At 47.1% G+C, this 21,376-nt stretch overlaps 1 protein-coding gene across 11 annotated transcripts in view; it reads left to right on the top strand.

Moving 5' to 3' along the window:
* The window catches only part of LOC140425059 (poly(rC)-binding protein 3), a 377,151-nt gene that overhangs the window by 2,036 nt on the left and 353,739 nt on the right, over positions 1-21,376 (top strand). Inside the window, exon 2 of one of the 11 annotated variants that reach the window (XM_072508878.1) lies at positions 7,149-7,282. The exons of the other annotated variants lie outside the window; for them this stretch is intronic. The gene's annotated coding sequence lies outside the window, so the exon portion shown is untranslated. The remainder of the gene's footprint in view (positions 1-7,148; positions 7,283-21,376) is intronic. 11 annotated transcript variants of the gene reach the window in all.

Here is a 21,376-nt window from a genome sequence, read left to right as displayed (position 1 = left end):
TTCAAAATGGTACATATAAGGTACTCTAATGTAAAAATCTCTTATTCAATATAATTAATATGATACAATCTGGTTACAAAGCAATTCAAAATATTTCTACATAAATATTTATTCATATTCACTGATAATACCTCCTTTACTGTCAGGAGTAGTTTGGTTATGCAATATCTATAATATGGGCAGATAGCAATGGTTTCAGGCCTTCAGTACAAAAAACTCTTTCCTTTATTAAATATAAATCAAAGTGCAATAGAATAATGACCTAAATGGGAGGCTACAGCAAAGAGTCACAACTTTTAAGTGATGTGATATGGTTTAGTCTTCAGAAAGTGCAAATCTGCACTCTTACTGGTATATCAAGCAATTCCACATTTAAAAAAAACTATTATGTTTTAATGCCTTTAAGAATACCAGACCAATCAATGGGATATTTTTTCATACATCTTCAAATTAAAAGGCTATACACTATGGCAAAATAGTTTTTTATTTATTTATTTTTGAAGGTATAACATTTGCTTTTGAGTCAAAAGTCAGTGCACATGGTCTCTCTAGACTTGATTATGAAGTTATTGACAAATATGAAATAAATGCAGATAAATTCAAATAGATTTTCCTCTGCGTAGTTTATTATATGATTAGATCTGTAAGAAACACAATGAGTGTGAATAAATATTTTTGACAAAATAATATGAACTGCTTTGATAATTCATTTTCTTTTTAAATTAGTCATTAATTTTTCAAATTAAAATGAGCTAACTGGCAAACGTTTAGCTGCATTTCCTCCTTTTAAAGCGTAAATGTATTTATTTTGACCAAAATCCATGTTGGTGTTTTATCTGAGTTAAAATAAATGAATAATATCTCTATTGTGTAGTGTGTGTCTGTCCATGAGATTAAGTGGCATATGCGCCTTCACAAGCCGTTCTTAAGATATGTTTTAACATGTTAGAGCTGGTCCTCAACTGCAAAGAATTTTGTAATAATCAGTATTTTTTGAAATCAAATATATCTTACTCTTTCCATTTCTATCATACAAATGTGCAAATCTGTGAGGGAGAGAGAATCAGGGAATCTAAGATGGCTAGCAGTACCTTTTTTGCTGAGTGGAATTTCCCTGTGGAATTGAAGGGAAGGCTGAGATGACATTCTATAGCTCTGTTAAATGTATGTTATCTAAAGATGCTTTTGGGGCTGAGGGGGATTATTGTTCTTTCTGTTAGCTGTAATTTTCTCCCCTTTGATGTTATCACACCCTACTTGGATTGAGTTCTGTCCTGCCACCCATTAGTCACTAATACTGCATTAGTGTGGCTGGCTGAATTTAATCCTGATTCCCCCCCAACATTGTATGATCACAGTTTCCTTTGCATGTGTTAGAAACCCAGCCCAGTTTCCCCATGGCCCTTTCATTTACCCTTATGTACTCCCTTATTCCACCTACTCTTTCTAATCAATACTCTCAGTGGTTACATTAATCCAACCACAGCATAATGACCGAATAATTGAGGATATAAAATATTGACCGGCTGGCTCCGACAGGGGATGGAAACAGACTGTTACAGGAACTGAAGGAAGATATCCAGGATGGACCTACCAACAGAACTGTAAACTCAGTACATATATTTGGATATAGTTTTTAAAGTCAAAAGACTGTTACCAGCAGAAATAAATATGGGCCAACTATTGTTGTAGTCCAGCATTCCGAAGAATATATCGTCAAACATCAACAGGGAGATTTCTGAAACAGTAATTGTGTAGAAAGCAGTAACATTTGAAGTTACTCAACCATATTTCTACAAAGGAATTATTCTGGTTTTCTGTTATAAAGAAATACTTTGGCTTTGCTTGAATATTAATGGATTCCTATTCCTTGAACAGCTCTTTCCCTCAGATGTGAAATTTGAAGCAATAAATATGACACTACGAGTTGATGGGGAAAAAAGCATGATTTACTTATATGTTCACAATTTAGGCAACATTTATTCAGACTATCTCCATGTGAAACAGGTGTCCATTGTGGTGGAAGACTTTGCAGCTGCCTTTGTGAGCCTGGATGGTTTGCATTGTTAAATTCTGTCTCTCAGAATGCCAGTTCTTTGAGGCAATGTACTGTGCACAAAAGGCCAGCTCCCCAGGGCTATGGAGATAAAAGAACAGATGGTACACTCCTTCAACTGTTCTCTAATTATGGAGGTTGCTGTTGTAGATTAATGTAAAATGGGAGATATATACACTTGTTTCAGGAAAATAAGCAAAATGGTGCTTGTTGCACCAAACAAAGCAATATTATAAATCCAATATATATTTTAATTCATTGTACTCAATGTAAGTTTTATATTTTAAATGAAGACATTGCTACTGTAAACATAAAATAACTCTATGTTGATGATTATTGTGAATAGCATAAATAGTTAAGAACTTTATTTGAAAAATACCCTGTAAATGTTTTGAGGAAAGCTGTACAGTTTGGGATATAAATCTGAAAAAGAATCTTCGAACAACAGAAGAGATTAGGTAATAAGTAATATTTAAATTCAATTAAAATCTTAAAATCTCCACATTTTCAGTACAAATTATCTTGTAGTTTGGGAGTTTTATAGGCCAAAATCCTGGCGATTCTGTACATTTTGTACACCTGCACATGATTTACTGACTGTTGCAGAAGTAGTACATGCAGAACCTATGTTTTATGACAAACCTATTCTATAAAATATTTATTTCTGTAAAAGCTGATTTGGCATTCTCATTTAACTTTTTAATATCGCATGTGAATTGGATCACCAATATGGGTACCACAAAGTGATTAGATGCAAATGGGGTAGTTAAATGGGTTCCCTAGAGTCCAGAAGGAAGCCATTGGCCCATTAAGTCTGCACCGACCCTCTGAAAGAGCATCCTACCTACGTCCAATCTCTAGCCCTATTCCCATAAATCCATGTAACCTCTACATTTTTGGTCACTAAGGGGCAATTTAGCACAGGCAAGCCACCTAACCTGCACATCTTTGGACTGTGGGAGGTGAAGGGGGGTCCAGCGGTGAGACCTCTTAAAACTGAATAGCTAGGATGCCACTAGAATAGTTTTACATAAATTAGTTTATTAAGGATTGAGATTAATTATAGGAAGTGTACTGAGTAATCATTATTAACCATTTAAAACATGTATTTTTATGACATAGCCATAAGAACTAATCAAACTCTGGCTACAAGCAGGGCCACAATGCATGATGGGATTTAGGCTAGGCTAGCTGTGTTTTTGAGACACACTAGGTGTGTGATCAGCAAATTACTAGGAAACACAAGTCTTTATCAGTGGCCTCCGATATCCTCTGGAAGCGAAAAGGGAGTCACTTTTGATATCCTGGCTTTCGGAAACAATCCATGGAGTAAAGAGGATGCCAGTTCTGCCATCCTGGCCCTCATGAACAATGAGGATGCTGAGATGGGGAAAAAACAACTTAGGATGATAAGATTGACGTCAAGCTTTTTTGTAAACACAGCTAACAGGATGCGGCTCAATCATGGGCTGATCACAGTTTTATTGGATAAGGTTTAAACATGACAGCTTCAGGGATTGGATTGAGTCCAACTGGGGTGGGCTATTGATTTTTGGAAATTGTATAATTGATGTGTTTTTATCGGTGTTTAGTAGATAGATCTAGGCATTATCCAGATCTCATCTCCGTGTACACATAACCTAGCTTGGATTAATAAATAAACCATCTTATCCAGGTTGCTGATGTGTCTGTTGCTCTCTGTACTGAGTTGAGCCACAGGAAAGAATCCCACGTGGAAGCTGACTCAATGCACAGGTCTTGAAACCGCTCATACAGAAGGAAACCGGAGCACCCAGAGGAACCCACGCAGACAGGGTGAGAACATGCAAACTCCACACAATCACCCAAGGCTGGATTTGAACCCGTGTACCTGGCGTTTTGAAGCAGCAGTGCTAAACCACTGTCACCACGCTGCCCTGGTAGCCCCTGTGTAACTGCTACAACAATGATGCCTCGATCATGCCTCCAGAGATGCTCTGGTACTGTATGTAAGCTACAATGGTACCTCCAGTGAAACAGAGTAGTGTCTTCAGAGGGTTTGTTCCTTGCATACAGCAACAAAATGCTGTTGGTGGTTAAAGGGCTTGTGCATTTTGATGCCAATTTAAAAAAAAAAAAATTTAGAATACCCAATTCATTTTTTTCCAATTAAGGGGCAATTTTAGCGTGGCCAATCGACCTACCTTGCACATCGTTTGGGTTGTGGGGGAGAAACCCACACAAACATGGGGAGAATGTGCAAACTCCACACGGACAGTGACCCAGAGCCGTGATCGAACCTGGGACCTCGACGCCATGAGGCCGCAGTGCTAACCCACTGTGCCACCGTGCTGCCCACCGATGCCAATTCTTTTTTGTTATAGCTGTCCATTTGTACAGGCCAGCAATGCAAATTAGCATCTCTGGTATGCACAGACTCCTCTCTGAGAACACGGAAAGTTGAGGGCCGGAAGAATAAAGGTATGAACATGAATTTAGAGCAACTCTATCCTGAGTTGGAGGGGAAAAACAATCAGCCTGTGTTCCTGCCAACTTAAGTGCACTGTAAGAAAGGACACACGTATATGGATCAGATGCGAAACTGATTATGATTTGCTGTGATGCTGTGCTTGGTAAAATAGCCTAACATTGCTTTAAATTGTGAATTGAGTAATCCTGAAGTACTGCCATGTGGTATTGTTGCAATACTGTTTCAATTTCTAAATACACCCTGAATTACGAAGCGGCAAGTTCAGAAAATGGACAAGGGAGGTGACTGGTGAGACATTGAATAATGAGGAGGCACCAACCACTATGTTTGAACTGGACCAAAGTCGCACCAATATTCTATCAAGTGGTTTTAACAGACACAGGAATTCACAGATTCATTATGTGTAATGTAGTGGAATTGATTATCTGTATAATAATGATTGAGGAGACAGTAGTTAGCATATGTTCAGAAGGATGTAGATCCTTCAATTTCTTTGAAGAAGTGATACTTCAAGCAGACTGTGAAATGCCCTATGATATAGTGTACCTAAACTTGCAGAAACATTTGAGTTTAACTTCAAAGACTTTTGTTAAATTCAAAGCTGTGTTGCTTCAGAGTTAACCTTTAGGAATGGATAAGAAAGTGACTGTAGTCCTTAAGGGAGCTTTCCTGGGATGGGTGGGAACTGCTGAATGATGGCCCAAGGTATGGCCATGGGTCTGTTACTGTTTATAATTTGCATAAATTAATTGGATTCAAGAACCGGATGTAAAGTACAAAAGAAAGAAAGACTGGCAGAAAGAGTTCCGAAAATACAGGTTACACTTAAATGTAAGTGGGTAGAATGATGGCAGATTAAATTTAATACAAACAAGTGTGAACTAGTGCATAGTAAGGAAAGGGAGATGGCACACTTAAACCCTTGAATAATGTTGAAATATCTAGCTAAGGAGAAGTTTAAAAAGTGACAGGAGACTTAGTGGACTCAACATTCAATATGTCCAACCAAATGCAACAAAATAATCATTGAAGCCAGCAGTATGTTGCCAAAATGGCAAAAACAGTAGACCATGAGTCATAGGAAGTTGTAACCAAATCGTACAGTGCTATGGTTAGAATACACTTTAAATACTGCAGTCATTTCTAGTTGCCCAGACATGAGACAAACATTCATGTTCTGGAGGCAGTACAGAGAAAAGCTGCTGGTAACAAACGTCTTTGAGTGATGCAGCAAGACTGGGGAACTTAAAGGAGGTATCAGCACAATGAACATTTGGAGTAATGTAATTTAGTTAAGGGAATGGAAAAAGTAAATCCAGATGACTGAAACTAAACTTGTGAGGATTTGACAAGAGGGCAAAAGATTCCATCTTGTAAAAAGTAAATTTAATTTGACATCAGGAAATTTTTAGCTGTGTGCAACATAATAAATAATTAAATGAATGCCTATCAAGATCAGTTGAGCTGAAAACCATAGAATCATTTATGGAACAATTGGATGCTGAAATGGGGGTGGTGGGAACTTAATGATCTTTCTGGGCGAATATTTTAAAATAATAATGATCTTTATTAGTGTCACAAGTAGGCTTACATTAACACTGCAATGAAGTTACTGTGAAAATCTCCCAGTCACCACACTCTGGCGCCTGCTCGGATACACTGAGGGAGAATTCAGAATGTCCAATTCACCTAACAAGCGCGTCTTTTGGGACGTGAGAGGATGGGCCATAATGGCCTTTCTTGGCCTTAACTATTTTGTGATCTTAATAGTGAATTGCTCCAACTGCTTGATCTAAACTGTATTACTTTAAGAAACTACTTGTCCATGGTAAGGGAGGGAAAATCATCACGGGAAGCTTCCCCAGGACAGTGATTTGCCAGTAGCAAATTCAGAGTTAGAGAGGCTGCTTGCCGCCTTGTAGCAAGAAGACTAAGGAAAGAAATTAAAGGATAGTTTATCAAAAAAATAATCATCAGAATGAAACATTTTAATTTAAAAGATAAGTGCAAATTTAAACCTATTTCTTTTGTAATTTTTTGTTTTGAATTTGATTATAATCAATTTTTAAAATTTGTTAAAAAAAAAGCTACATAAATGAAAAATGTACATCATTATGAAGTTGAAGAATTTCTTTTGCATTTAAGAAACCAATTGAACCAACTTTGAAATATCAAACTAAAAGCTGACGATCAAAATTCCAGGAACAGAAATATTTTTCAGAGATACCATTGAAGCTATATTTCACCATGCAACACAGTTTTCTTGAGATGGAATTCAATTTTACAAAGCTATTTTAAATGCCCTAACTGCATAATGCTTTTTTCTTTTTCCACTCAGAATGTGAAGTGTAAATTATGATTTCTGAAATAATGATATGTTTTTTTCTTAACATGAGAAATTTCATATTTCATCAAAGTATAAAAAATATTTTTAAAAAGGAAGTCAAATACCAGGTAAGATGTGATCCTATCCATTATCAATATGCAATAATTCAGTTGATAGATTTAGAAAAATGTGCTTTAATCATAAAAGAACGGAATTAACTACATTCTTGATATTGTAAGCGAGTTTATGTTTTTGAAACAAATTACTTTATAATTTCTCTCATTACTAACTTTTAGACAGCATCTTGACGAGATACTTCCAGAAAGGGTGAAACTTGAATGCCCCACCATCAACATCTTGGGGGTAGAATTGACCAGAAACTCAACAGGACCAGCCACTTAAATACTGTGGCTGCAAGAACAGGTCAGAGGTGGGAATTTAGTACTGAGTAAATCACTTTCAAACATCCCAAGGTCTGTCTACCATCTACTAGGTACAAGTCAGGAGTGTGAGAGAATAATCTCCACTTACCTGGATGAGTGCAGCTCCAATCAAAGCTTGAAACCATCCAGGACAGAGGCCCACTTGATTGGCATCCCATCTACCACCTTAAACATTCATTTCCTCCAACACTGCCACACAGTAGCAGCAGTGTGTACAATACACAAAATGCACTGTAGCAACTGATCAAAGCTCCTTCGACAGCACGTTCCAAACTCACAACATGAGCAGCAGGTGCAGAGAACAACACAACTTGCAAGTTCCCCTCCAAGCCATGCACCATCCTGACATGAATCTGTACCACCATTCCATCACTATTGCTGAGCCAAAAACCTGGAACCCCCTTCCTCACCTACATACACCAAATGGATTACAGATTCCAGAAAGAGGCTCACTACCACTTTTTCGAGGGGAGTATGAGATGGGCGTCAAATGTGAACATTTTCAGTGATACTTGCATCAATTGAAAGAATGAAAAGATGTAATTTCAGACTTGCACAAGTTTTGCAACACCTTGCTTAGCACTTCAATTTAACTTCGATACATGTGGTATTTATGTTGTTCAAGAGTTGCTTTACTCTGTCAATATGACTTTTACTTCAGTGAATTTTAGGGGGATGCTTGACCATTATTTAAAAGTAATAGGAAAGGTTTCTTCCGACAAGTATGAGAAGGGAGGTGGTCAATGCAGGATTGAGGGTTGTACTTAAATGCGCGCAGTATACGGAACAAGGTAAATGAGCTTGTTGCGCATGGTGAAATTGGCCGGTACGATGTTGTACGCATCACAGAGACATGGCTGCAAGAGGATCAGGGCTGGATCTAAATGTCCAAGGATATGTGTCCTATCGAAAGGACAGGCAGATGGGCAAAGGGGGCGGGGTTGCATTGTTAGTAAGGATTGAAGTTAAATCGATAGCAAGGAGCGATTATAGGATCAGAAGGCATTGAGTCTCTGTGGGTAAAGTTGAGGAATCGCAAAGGTAAAAAGACCCTGATGGGAGTTATGTACAGGCCCCCTGGCAGTAGTCAGGATTTGTGGCAGAAAATAAATCATGTAGACAGAAAAGGAATGTAAAAAAGGCAATATTACAATAATCATGGGGGACTTCTATATGCAGGTGGACTGGGAAAATCAGGTAGGTAGTGGATCCCAAGAAAAGGAATTTGTGGGATGTCTAAGAGATGGTTATTTGGAGCAGCTTGTGACAGAGCCTACTAGGGAACAGGCAATTCTGGGTTTGGTCATGTGTAATGAGACAGACTTGATTAGGGAACTTAAGGTGAAGGAACCCTTAGGGAGTAGTGATCACAATATGGTAGAATTTACCCTGCAGTTTGAGAGGGAGAAGCTGCAATTAGATGTAACGGTATTACAATTAAATAAGGGTAACTCCAAAGACATGAGGGAGGAGCTGGCCAGAGTTGATTGGAAAAGGAGCCAAGCAGGGAAGACAGCGGAACAGCAATGGCAGGAGTTTTGGGGGGGTTATTCGGGAATTTCATAGAATTTACAGTGCAGAAGGAGGCCATTCGGCCCATCGAGTCTGCACCGGCTCTTGGAAAGAGCACCCTACCCAAGGTCCACACCGCCACCCTATCCCCATAACCCAGTAACCCCACCCAACACTAAGGGCAATTTTGGACACTAAGGGCAATTTTGGACACTAAGGGCAATTTTGGACACTAAGGGCAATTTATCATGGCCAATCCACCTAACCTGCACATCTTTGGACTGTGGGAGGAAACCGGAGCACCCGGAGGAAACCCACGCACACACATGGAGGATGTGCAGACTCCGCACAGACAGTGACCCAAGCCGGAATCGAACCTGGGACCCTGGAGCTGTGAAGCAATTGTGCTATCCACAATGCTACCATGCTGGCCCCGGGAAGCACAACAGAAATTCATCCCAAGGAGGAGGAAACATGCTAAGGGGTGGACAAGGCATCCATGGCTGACGAGGGAAGTCAAGGACAGCATAAAAGCAAAAGAAAAAGCATACAAAGTGGCGAGGATTAGTGGGAAGCCAGAAGATTGGGAAGCCTTTAAAAGCGAGCAGAGGACAATTAAAAAAGCAATTAGGGGGGGAGAAGACTAAATATGAGTGCAAGCTAGCTAGTAATATAAAGGAAGATGGGAAGAGTTTTTTTCAATATATAAAAGGTAAGAGAGAGGCAAAAATAGACATAGGACCACTGGAAAATGGAGAAATAATAGAAGGAAACAAAAAAATGGCAGAGGAACTGAATTGTTACTTTACATCAGTCTTCACGGTGGAAGACACAAGTGGGATGCCAGAACTCCAGGAGAATCAGGGGAGAGAGTTTAGTGCAGTGACCATCACTAAGGAGAAGGTTCTGGGGAAACCAAAAGATCTGAAGGTGGATAAATCACCTGGACCCGATGGACTATATACCAGGGTTCTAAAAGAGATTGCTGAGGAGATTGTGGCGGCATTGGTGGTGATCTTTCAGGAATCACTGGAGGCAGGAAGGGTTCCAGAGGACTGGAAAGTGGCTAATGTAACATCGCTGTTTAAGAACGGAGGGAGGCAGAAGACGGGAAATTATAGGCCGGTTAGCCTGACTTCGGTCACTGGTAAGATTTTAGAGTCCATTATTAAAGATAGGATCGCGGAGTACTTGGAATTAATAATAATAACCGCTTATTGTCACAAGTAGGCTTCAATGAAGTTACTGTGAAAAGCCCCTAGTCTGCATGATAAAATAGGGCTGAGTCAGCACGGCTTCGTTAAGGGGAGGTCATGTCTGACAAATCTGTTAGAGTTCTTTGAGGAAGTAACAAGGAAGTTAGACAAAGGAGAACCAGTGGACTTGATTTATTTAGATTTTGAGAAGGCCTCTGACAAGGTGCCGCATAGGAGACTGTGAAATAAGTTAAGAGCCCATGCCGTTAAGTGTAACATCCTGGCATGGGTAGAGGATTGGCTGACTGGCAGAAGGCAGAGAGTGGGGATAAAGGGGTCTTTTTCAGGATGGCAGCCGGTAACTAGTGGTGTGCCTCAGGGGTCAGTGCTGGGACCACAACTTTTCACAATATAAATTAATGATCTGGAAGAAGGAACTGAAGGCACTGTTGCTAAGTTTGCAGATGATACAAAGATCTGTAGAGGAAGCAGGAGGGCTGCAGAAGGACCTGAACAGGCTACGACACTGGCAAAGAAGTGGCAGATGGAATATAATGTGGAAAAGTGTGAGGTAATCATTTTGGAAGGAGAAATGGAGGCATAGACTATTTTCTAAATGGGGAGATGCTTAGGAAATCAGAAGCACAAAGGGACTTGGGAGTCCTTGTTCACAATTCCCTTAAGGTTAACATGCAGGTTCAGTTGGCAGTTAGGAAGGCAAATGCAATGTTAGCATTCATGTCGAGAGGGCTAGAATGCAAGACCAGGGATGTACTTCTGAGGCTATATAAGGCTCTGGTCAGACTCCATTTGGAGTATTGTGAGCAGTTTTGGGTCTCGTATCTAAGGAAGGATGTGCTGGCCTTGGAAAGGGTCCAGAGGAGGTTCACAAGAATGATCCCTGGAATGAAGAGCTTATCGTATGAGGAACGGTTGAGGACTCTGCATCTGTATTCGTTGGAGTTTAGAAGGATGAGGGGGAATCTTATTGAAACTTACAAGATACTGCGAGGCCTTAAGAATGGTCGTTGGAGGATGTTTCCACTTGTCAGAAAAACTAGAACCAGAGGACACAATCTCAGACTAAAGGGACGATCCTTTAAAACAGATGAGGAGGAATTTCTTCAGCCAGAGGGTGGTGAATCTGTGGAATTCTTTGCCGCAGAAAGCTGTGGAGGCCAAATCTTTAAGACAGAGATAGGTAAGTTCTTAATCAATCAGGGGTTATGGGGAGAAGGCAGGAGAATGGGGATGAGAAAAATATCAACCATGATTGAATGGCGGAGCAGACTCGATGGGCCGTGTGGATACGGCCGGAGAATTGCTGGGTCTGTGGTTCTGCAACATGGCTCCGGCCGCGCGCGGACCTGGCCTGGCAAAAGCTGTCCCCCTTTGACCAGGCTCGCCACCCCCGGACCATCCCCCACCAGTGCCTCCAGCCCTGCCAAAGCACCCCCCCCCCCCCCTGCCAGGAGGCGGTAGACTTTGAGAGACCATGGACTGGGAGGTGTGTGGGGACACTGAACCTTGGAGAGAAACTTTGTGTGTATGGTAAAATGTCTGGGCTGGGTATTGTGGGGTGGGTTTTGACGGGGGAGCGGCGATGGCGAGTGTGCTTTTTGTTCTTTGTTTGTTAGTGGTTGGGGAGTGAATGGGGGGGGGGGGTTACAGGCCATGGGCGGGGGTCACCATGCTAGCAGGGTGGGTTAGTTAACGGAAGTAAGGTGGGGGGTTGCCAGGAGGAAGGCGTGGGGGGGGGCGGAGATGGTGGAATGGGGTTGGATCTTTGCTAGGGGTTTGGGGGGCTGCTGACATGGGTGTGGTTGGTGTGGCGCATTTGGGAAGGGAGAGATGTTGGTGTACATCCGAGAGGACGCCTGGAGGGGCGCGTGATGCAGGCCAGGGGCTGGTCCAAGAAGGGGCATGGCTGATCGGCAGGGGAGGGGAGACCCCCGACCAAGCTGGTCACGTGGAATGTGCGAGGGTTGAACAGACCAGTTAAATAGTCGCGTGTGTTCACTCATCTGAGGAGTCTGAAGGTGGACGTGTTTTTACAGGAGACACGCCTGAAGTTGGGGGATCAGACGAGGCTGAGGAAGAGATGGGTGAGGCAGTGTTCCACTTGGGGCTGGATATGAAGACGAGGGGAGCGGTGGTGTTGGTTAATAAGAGGGTGATCTTTGAGGTGAGGAGCATTGTGGTTGATTCGGGGATAGGTTTGTGGTGGTTAGTGGTAAGCTGGAGGAGGTGCCTGTGGTCCTGGTTAATGTTTATGCCCCAAACTGGGATGATATGAACTTTGAGGCGGTGTTGGAGAGAATTCCGGATTTAGATATGCACTGGCTGATTATGGTGGGAGGGTGGATTTTAATATGGTCCTGGATCCGAGCCTGGATCGGTTGAGCCCGAAGTCGTTGAGGAAGTCAGCAGTGGCTAGGGGGTTGAGGGGGTTCATGGAGCACATGTGGGTGGGTGGGGAGCAGACTTGTGGAGATTTGGGAGGCAATGGGCGATGGAGTTTTCATACTTCTCCCATGTGCACTGGATGTATTCCCGGATCAATTTTTTTTAAATGGAGGGGAGCAGACCTGTGGAGATATGGGAGGCTGAGGGCAAAGGAGTTTTCATACTTCTCCCATGTGCCCTGGGTGTATTCCCGGATCAATTTTTTATTTATGGACAAGTTGCTGCTGGCAGGGTTGGCCCACTCAGGGTATTCGCTGATTGTGGTCTCTGCCGCACTGGGTGGATTTTGCGGTTGGTTTGCGTTGAGGCCCAACAGCCGCAGTGGAGGTTAGATGTGGGGCTGTTGGCGGATGAGGAGGTGTGTGAGCAGGTGAGGGCTGCCATTCGGGGCTACGTGGAGGTGAATATTACAGGGGATGTCACAGCCACCACGTTGTGGGAGGCACTCAAAGCTGTAGTTGGGTTGGAGTTTATTTCAATTTGGGTACACAGGGAGAGGGCGGAGTGGAGCAAGGTTGTTTTTAAAAAATATATTTTTATTCTCCTTTTTCACTTTCTCCCAAATATTCACCCACCAACAATAAACAATAATCAGTAACAAATATGTCAATCCCCATATCAATAACAACGATCCCATCCTCCCACCAAACCCCAAACATTCGCCCGCATGTTCACATAAACAAATGACAAAAAGGAATCCGGAATCACCCATAGTCACCATTAACACACACAGCCCCCCTCGCCCCAACTAATGTTCGATGTTTTCCAGTTCTTGAGAGTGCATAATGAATAATGCCTATGAATTGTAGAACCCCCTCCATCCTTCCCCTCAGTTCAAACTTAACCTTCTCAAGAGTCAAGAATTCCAACAGGTCCCCCCGCCACGCCAGGGCACAGGGTGGAGAGGTTGCTCTCCAACCCATCAGGATCCGCCTTCGGGTGATCAACGAGGCGAAGGCTACAACATTTGCCTCCGCACCCGTTTCCAACCCTGGCTGGTCCGACACCCCGAATATTGCCTCCCGGTGGCCCGGGTCCAGTTTCACGAGCACCACTTTAGAAATAACCCTAAAAACCTCCTTCCAGTAACCCTCCAGCTTTGGACAGGACCAAAACATATGAACGTGATTAGCACCCCCCCCCCCCAGCAACGTTCACACACATCTACTCCTTCAAAGAATCGGATCATCCTCGCCCTCGTGAGGAGTGCTCTGTATACCACCTTCAGCTGTATCAGCCCCAACCTCGTGGATGAGGTGGAGGCATTCACTCTCCAGAGCACCTCACACCAGAACCCCTCCTCCATATCCTCTCCCTACTCTTCCTTCCACTTTGCTTTTATCCCTTCCAGTGGTGCCTTCTCCTCTTCCAAAATAGCTCTGTAAACCGTCAACACTATCCCCTTCTCCAGTCCTCCTGTCGTCAGCACCTCCTCCAGCAATATGGAGGCCGGATACAAGGATACAAAGGAAAGTTTTGTATCTCCTTTCTGGCAAAATCTCGAACCTGCATGTATCTAAACATTTCCCCCTGCTCCAGCCCATACTTCACTTCCAGCTCCTTCAATCCTGCAAACCGACCACGAAGAAACAAATCTTTTTGTGTCTTAATCACCTTCTCCTCCCATTTCTGAAAATTTCCATCCCACTTCCCTGGCTCAAGAGCAAGGTTGGTTGATGAGATATTGAGGGTGGATAGGAAGTACTCAGTGATGCCAGAGATGGGGTTTTGAAGGCGAGACAGATGGAGTTTGGGTTAGTGTCTATGGGGAAGGTGGTGGGGCAGTTGCAGAGTGCCAGAGGGGCAGTATATGAATACGGGGAGAAGGCAAGTAGGATGCTGGCCCATCAGTTGAGGAAACAGGCAGTGGCTCGGGAGATCGGTAGAGTGAGGGATGAAGGGGCAAGGTGGTGATGGATCCGGAGGGGTGAATAGGTATTTGAGGTCTTTTCTAGGAGGCTTTATGAGTCAGAGCACCCAAGGTGGGGGGAAGAAGAGATGACGTGTTTTCTGGATGGGTTGGAGTTTCCCAAGGTGGAGGAGCAGCAGCTGCAGGGCCTGGGCCCCGATTGGGCTGTGGGAGGTGATGGATGGCATAGGGGCGATGCAGGCAGAGAAAGCCCCAGGTTTGGACGGGTTCCCAGTGGAGTTTTGGATAACGTTTGGGGCAGAGCTGGGGCCACTGCTGGTGAGGGTGAATAGTGAGGGAGAGGGGGGAACTCTTTTCTTTCCCCCCCCCCCCGCCCCACTTCTTTGTCGCAAGCTTTTATCTCTGATGCTTAAAAAGAATAAGAAACGGAGCAGTGTGGGTCATACAAATATAGTTGTTGAATATCGATGCCAAGCTACTGGCGAAGATGCTTGCAGCATGGATTGAGGGCTGCATGCTGGGGTTGATTATGGAGGATTAGACGGTTTTGTGAAAGGAAGGTAGTTGTCGGCAAATGTCCGGTAGTTACTGAACATGATTATGATGCTCTTGGGGGCAGGAGGTTGAGGTTGTGGTGGTGATGGATGTGGAGAAGGCTTTTGATCAGGTGGAGTGGGCGTATTTGTTCAAGGTGTTGGAGAGGTATGGGTTCGGACAGGAGTTTGTGGATTGGGTTTGATTTCTGTACAATGTGCCGGTGCCGAGTATGTGCACAAACTGAGTGAATTTGGGGTGCTTTGGGTTACACGTGGGACACGACAGGGGTGCCCGCTTTCCCCATTGTTTTTCACCTTGGCGATAGAGCCATTGGCAATAACGCTTAGGGCATCGAGGGATTGGAGAGGGATGAGCAGGGCGGGGGTGGGTGGAGGGGGGGGGGGGGGGGGGAGGGCACGTTGAGCATAGAGTTTCACTGTATGCAGAAGATCTGTTGTATATTTCAGACCCATTGGGGACGTCATGGGGATTCTGGGGGAATTTGGCTGGTTTTTGGGATATAAATTGAATATGGGAAAGAGTGATGTCACTGTCCGTGTGGAGTTTGCACATTTTTCTGTGTCTACGTGGGTCTCATCCCCACAACCCAAAGACGCGCAGGGTCGGTGGATTGGCCACGCTAAATTGCTCCTTAATTGGAAAAAAATTGCGCACTTTAAATTTTTTTTAAAAGCTAGGGGACAGGAAAGGAGGTTAGGGGATTTTCCGTTTAGGGTGGTGGGGGGAGCTTTAGATACCTCGGTATTCTGGTGGCGTGGAGCTGGGCCAGATTGAACATGGCCCGATTGGTAGAGGGGATGAAGGTGGATTTTAGGAGGTGGCATGTTTTGCCATTGTCGCTGGCGGAGCGGGTGCAGACAGTAAAAATGACAGTGCTGCCTAGGTTTCAGAAACTCCTTGGGCTAGATTCTCTGTTTCTGAGACTAAGTGTTGACGCCTATGGAGAATCCATGGACTTTCACGACAGAAAGGTCGGTGCCCCATCTGCATTGATTCCGCTACTATTAATGGGCTAGCACCGGCACCACTTGGAACACAAGCAATTCTAATGAAAACTGGTACAGGATTCGCCGGGTCCGTGATTGAATTCGGGAGATGACAAGCTGCAGCTGCACATAAACGATTCTCCCCCCACACACACCATCCCAGCCAACAAGATGGCTATAAGGAGAGCAACTTCTCGGGCATGGAACTGGAGAGGTGGAGAAGCGGCAGACAATCTTGTACCCCGAACCGGGTAGGCGGCTGTCAGCTGCCGCCGTCTCTCGTGCCTGGGTGCAGGTGGTGACAGAGTTGGTGAGCACCGTGGGCAACGACGTCTGGACCAGCCTGCATTGCCGGAATAAACTCCACAACCTCAGGGTGGCCAGGGTGAGTTGGCAGCACTGTGCCCCCGGCACTAACCCCTCTCCCTCAGGGACGAAAGTATCTTCACCCTGCCCTATATGCTAGCACCCATACCAGCCGCCATGGCCTGGTGCCCTGGGGTCTGGGCTGCCCCTTGGGCTGCTTTCGTCGGACTGCCTAACACTGGCGTCTTTTGTGTGTGTCTCTTTTCCCCCCCTCACCCCACCCCCAGGAGAAGACCGTACATAATCGCCGGGAGCGGGAGAAGACAGGCGGGGTACCAGCAGACCTGCGGCCCCTCACCATGGCAGAGCAGAGGGCCCTGGTGTGGCCGGTGGCCCAGAGGAATGTGAGGTTGCCAAGGTGGAGTGCGACCACGAGCAAGGAAGTGAGACCCCGCTGTGTTGCGGTTCCCCATGACATGTGTGTCGATACCCCATACCACCCTCGCCCCATACCACCCTCGCCCTCCACCATCAACACCCACTCCCCCACCCCCGGCCCACGGTCTAATCACGCATTTTGTATTATGTCTTGCAGGACCTTCCGGAGATGGGGTGGGTCCATCTGACACCACCCCCCCCCCACTCACGCCATCAGCCAGTGCCACAGCCAGAGCCGCCTAGTAAGCCGAGCACTGATGGCGTGAGCAGCTCGGACGCCAGCCCTCCACCCGAGATGCAGGACACCCCGGAGCTCGGGTCAGAGGTTGACAGTGAAATTTTGTCACGGCTGTCTCCACCAACCTCCACCATCCCAGAGACACATGCCTCGGTTGGGCACTTTAATGAAGAGGCTCCTGGGACATCCACTGGTGCACACCACAGGGTTGACCTGGTTCATCATGTGGAGGTAGGAGCACCGAAAGGGGCGGATGGTTGGAGGGCAGGACGACCCCAGGACCTAGCTGCAGTCCAGATGGGTACATACAGTCTCAACTAGATTGGTGATGCAGTCGCAGAGTCAGGGACTACATGAGGGGATGTCGGCGAGCATCCAGCACCTGCAGGTGCAAGTGGAGGAGCGTGAGGTGGTGCTGACCATGCATGCTACGCAGGCCAACACCGCACAGCTGGCGTCCGCAGAGGAGGCATTGTGGGCAATGGTTTCGGCCATGGATTCGCATGTCCAAGGCCTGGGGCATTCTGTGCAGGTGCTGGCCGAGGCCCAGGACAGGTCTGTCACCTCACAGGCAGCCATTTGGCAGAGCCACTTGGACATTGCAGCAGCGCTCCTCAGCATGGCCCAGTCGCAGCACGCCATGGCTGAGAACGTCGGCTGGCCGATGTGGCGCAGATACAGCGGGAAGTGGCCCAGTCCCAGAGGGAGATGGCGCAGACACTGGCTGATGTGACACAAACCCAGAAGGTGGTGCCACAGTCACAGCGTGATGTGGAGCAGTCCCAGGTGGCGATGGTACACTCCCTGTGCCCTATGGCCACGAGCATGCAGACCCTGGCCGAGGTCAGAGCGGGCCTCCAAGACTGGCAACAGCAGGTGGTAGGGGAGCCGAAGGGTGCAGCTCTGCTCGCACCCCAGTCCCACAGAGTAGCCAGGGCCTATCGGGCACTCCGAGGGAGGAGGAAGTGATGGGATCTGTGCCGGTGACTCCCGCAGGGGAAGTGCCGGAACACTGCAGCACCTCAGACTCTGCCTGCCTAACCCCCCCCCGCCAGTGCATCTGGCGGGCAGAACAGGGCGGCACCATGCCACCTGGGCCACCTGAGCAGCGGCCGGGCCATCTAGAAGCAGGGCAGGAGTCACAGCAGGCCGCCTCCACTCCTGCTGTACCGTCTGGGGAACCACCTAGACGTAGCATTGGGGCCTGTATTGTTAGACGTTTTAGTTGCTGTGATATGAAGAGTCTAAAGTTTTGTTCCTTTTTCACAAACACACATTTATTTCATTCCAACAGCCTTTGCACAAAACTCTAACCATCCATCACCTGACAGAGGCCACCTGAAGCCCCTTTACATATCAGTGTCAATAAATGGATACTTAACATAAATGAGACAACTAATCCCCCCCCCCCCCCGAGCCGACCGTCACCCCAGTGATTCGATGGGATCGAATGGCCAGCTCGCATGCAGGGATCACCCAGGTGGAAGGTGCGACCTTGGGCATGGGTCAGGCATTGTCAGATGATGTGGAGCACCAGAGCTCATCGCAGAGCAGGTTGTCATCACCCTCCATCCCATGGACCAGACTCGCTGTTACCACCAACCCAGGCCTCCACCCTGTAGTGCTGCAACGGAGGGGTTAGCCAGTGAGGGGGTGTGGGATTGGGATGTGGTGTCCGTGCCCCTGGCCAGTCTCCTCCCTCTACCCCCTTCCTAGTCGGTGAACCTGGAGGCGATCAGAGTGTCCCGTGCACGTAGGCCATGGCACACATGTCTGTCCTGCCTGCCTGGGCCCCATGTCCTGCCTACCTGCGTCCTTCCCCGCTTCCTCCTCGGCGGACAAAGCCTGGCCTTCAAAGTCCTCCTCCAGCACATTGCCCCTCTGCTTTGTACGATGTTGTGGAGGATGCAGCGTGCCACCACGATGCGGTTACCCTCGTAGCATCATACTGGAGGGCCCCTCCAGAGCGGTCCAGGCACCTGAACCGCATCTTCAGGAGGCCGAAGCACCGCTCAATCACACACCTGGTCGCTGCATGGGCGGCGTCGTCGATCTGTGGCCTCCGGATAGATGTCATCAGCCAGGAGCGCAGTGGGTAACCCCTTTCACCCAGGAGCCAACTCCTCAGCCGGGGTGGGGGGGGGGCACTCAAAAATGTCAGGGATCACCGAGTGGCCGAGTGTGCCAGGATGAAGGCATGTGCACACTGCCCGGATATCGAACGCAGAGGTGAATGATGCGCAGCTGATGGTCACAGACCAGCTGAACGTTCATTGAGTGGTACCCCTTTTGGTTTGTGTAGAGCATCCTGTTATCCACAGATGCCCATAGGGTGACATGCATCCCGTCTATCGCCCTCTGGACCCGAGGCATCTCAGCGGTGACGGCGAACCTCCCTGCTCGGGCATCCTGGTTGGACGGTCCACATCAAAATGGATGTATTGATCCGCCTGGGCATATAGGGATTATGTGACGGCACAGATGCACCTGTGCACCCAGGTTTGTGAGATCCAGGATAGGTCTCCCCACTCTGAGCCTGGACGTACCCTGTGGCGTAGACGTTCAGGGCGACTGACACCTTGACGGACACCGGGAGCGGGTGTCCTCCCCCATACCCCCACGATGCCAGGTGTGCACTGTCCCTCTGCTCAGTCGGAGTCTTCGACGGCATGCCTGGTCCGGCAGGTCCTCGAATGACAGACGGTGCCAGTACACACACAGCCCATGTGGCGCCTTCTTGGCACCTCCTCCTCATCGGCCTGTTGGGCGGCCGGCTCTCCAGACTGGGAGGCTGCTACCTGCCTCTCTTCAGCACGCACTGCTGCAGCTTCCATCTCCTATTTGGGCAGCTCCCGCTCATCTGGCCGCAGGGCATCTCCGAGCTGCGGCGACCAGCCGGACGGCCACCATTGCTGGTCGAATTCCAAAATCCATTGCCTACGGGGGATGAAAGGCTGACATATTAGCATGGTGCGTACACCCATGCCCAAACAGGTTCAACAGGCTATACGGTGCCCCTGGTTGGCACTGCGGGATCCGCCCCCACACCTCCCTGACCTCTGCCTGTCGCTGGCTGGCACCTTAGGGGGTATGGGGGAGGACAGCTGCTCCCGGTGTCCGTCAAGATGTCAGTCGCCCTGAACGGTGGGTCCTGGCAGGTGGGCCCACGAATGATATGCAAATGGTGTTTAAACGCAGACGCACAGTCATTCCTCAAGCCTCACGTGAGTAAACATCATGGTTTTAGGTCCCTGCAGGGAGCACATCGCAGCACATTGAGAAGGTTACCACCAAGATCATCCCAGGCAGCTGGCCATCCCAATCCGCAGCGACTGGGAGTGCATTGGCAGGGCATTGTTAGATGCCAGGGGATGTCGGGAGGGCGATTTGGGGGAAGCAATGGGGGAATGGAGGTCTGGGGTGGAAGACACCGCTGGTTGTCAGTCCCTCACTCCAATTCCTGATAGATATTACATGGGATGGATAATATCTTGGACCCCACGGAGGCTGCTATCGCGGTGTTGCTGGCAGGCCAGGCGGCCAGATGCCAGAGAAGGCTGTGGCAGCAGTGTCGACAGAGGATCGAGGCGGTGGCTCATGTGCAGGGCCCCACCCCATACTCTGAGGACCCAGCTGTCCATCAAGCTAGGGCGGAACCCGAGGGAGAGGCCGATGACGGTCCAAGGTGTATAGGTGTTGCTGGTGTTCCGAATAGATGACAGACAGCTTGTGCCACAAGAGGCTCCACCTCATCAAGGGGACGCTGCAGCACATGTGCCATGTCCTCGTGAATTTGGCATCACTTGGAGGAGTAGGATACCTGCTCCCGGTGGTCGTCAAGGTTATCGCAGTCCTGAACTTTTATGCCTCACGATCATTCCAGGACTTGAGCATGGATTGTGCGGCATCTCACAGGCTGCAGCCCACACGTGCATCCGTGAGGTCACGGATGCCCTGCTTGCCCGAGTAGAAAACTATATAAACTTTTACATGGACCACTCCCACCAAGATTTCTGGGCAGCAGGATTCTCCGGCCCCTCGAGCCTGCTCCACCATTCAATAAGATCATGGCTGATCTTTTTGTGGACTCAGCTCCACCTACCCGCCTGCTCACCATAATCTTTAATTTCTTTACTGTTCAAAAATCTATCTTATCTTTGCGTTAAAAATATTCAATGAGATAGCCTCAATTGCTTCACTGGGCAGGGAATGCCACAGATTCACAACCCTTTGGATGAAAAAGTTCCTCCTCAACTCAGTCCAAAATTTGCTCCCCCTTATTTTCAGGCTATGCCCCCCAGTTCTAGTTTCACCCGCCAGTGGAAACAACCCACTGCTTCTATCTTACCTGTTCCATTCATAATTTTATATGTTTCTATAAGATTCCCCCCTCATTCTTCTAAATTCCAATGAGTATCGTCCCAGCCTACTTAGTCTCTCCTCATAAGCTAATCCTCTCAACTCTGGAATCAACCTAGTGAATCTGCACCCCCTCCAGTACATCCTTTCTC

Source organism: Scyliorhinus torazame, chromosome 6, assembly GCF_047496885.1.
Source record: "Scyliorhinus torazame isolate Kashiwa2021f chromosome 6, sScyTor2.1, whole genome shotgun sequence".
In the NCBI taxonomy this organism is placed as follows: domain Eukaryota; kingdom Metazoa; phylum Chordata; class Chondrichthyes; order Carcharhiniformes; family Scyliorhinidae; genus Scyliorhinus; species Scyliorhinus torazame.
This window is presented reverse-complemented; position numbering and strand designations above follow the sequence as displayed.